The sequence below is a fragment of the Dendroctonus ponderosae genome, unplaced genomic scaffold (assembly GCF_020466585.1).
Source record: "Dendroctonus ponderosae isolate FM_Combo_2020 unplaced genomic scaffold, Dpon_F_20191213v2 Dpon_F_20191213_9, whole genome shotgun sequence".
Taxonomy (NCBI): Eukaryota; Metazoa; Arthropoda; class Insecta; order Coleoptera; family Curculionidae; genus Dendroctonus; species Dendroctonus ponderosae.
Window position 1 is genome coordinate 7,807,431 of NW_026019116.1, and position 1,036 is coordinate 7,808,466.

The following is a 1,036-nucleotide window of genomic DNA, read 5'->3' on the forward strand; positions in this document are numbered from 1 at the left end:
AAAACTTCTCGAATTCAAGCATTTTTTGAGAAAACTGCCAACATGATGTACAAATGAGCGTTCTTGCTCATTTTGCCTCCGAGAAATGAGCAAAAACGGGACGGAAAACATGAACTGAAAACTGAAAACTCGAACTTCCTCACTATTGGTTACGACTGAATCGACTTTTCAATTCTCTATCTATCCTACGATGCCAAAACGAATTTTGTAGCTCGAATGGTTCTTGAGAAACTTCGAATAAAGGCCATTTAGTTATCTCTGGAATAATGTAAAAGCGAGCGTTCTTGCTGATTTTGGTTCCGAGAAACATGCAAAACGGGACGGAAAACATGAAATTTTGCAATAATCTTGCGCCATCCTTGCACAAAACGTCGATCATTTTTCTAATTTCATACACAACAGAAGACAGTATTTTTTCTACATAAAATCGTCTCTCTTTGCAATCAGTGCTGTGATATTTGAACTTCAAAATCCAAATCGTGTCGAAATTGGAATGACATTCTGCACCAATAAAGACGAAATAAAAAAATAATTTTCATTTTTGATACAGTTTTTGGCAAATTTTGGATTCAAACTGCACATTTTAACAGATGTGTTTATTACGCACATTCCACAGCAGTAAAACCTCAAGAAGCAAATAAATGTCGATGAACAGTTTACAACAAACACTGTAATAATTATTTTTCCAATGTCCCTTGCAAGTCCTTACAACCCGTTTGTGGTACAAACAGTACAAAATAATTAAACTTATTAAACTAGCAAGTAGTCTGAGATTGTTTCGTATCTATACAGGGTTGCTCATTAGTGCGTCGAAGTGCGATATCTCAGTAAATATGAACTTTACAAGAAAATACGTCCTACCAAAGTTTTTCATGTTTAAAAGGTCCACATTTTAAAATTACTTTCCAATATACGGGGTGTATCATAAACGTGTGGTAGATACAAAAATAAATTAATTTTCTCCCTTTTTGCAAATAGCTTAGAAACGGTGCTTCTCAGAACTAGGGCACCTTATAAAAACTGTCGTAAAATGAGA

General features: G+C 34.7%; 1 protein-coding gene across 7 annotated transcripts in view; it reads left to right on the plus strand.

Annotated features, from left to right (window-relative positions):
• LOC109539372 (trinucleotide repeat-containing gene 18 protein) overlaps window positions 1-1,036 on the plus strand; it is a 121,709-nt gene that overhangs the window by 116,288 nt on the left and 4,385 nt on the right. The window lies entirely within an intron of this gene.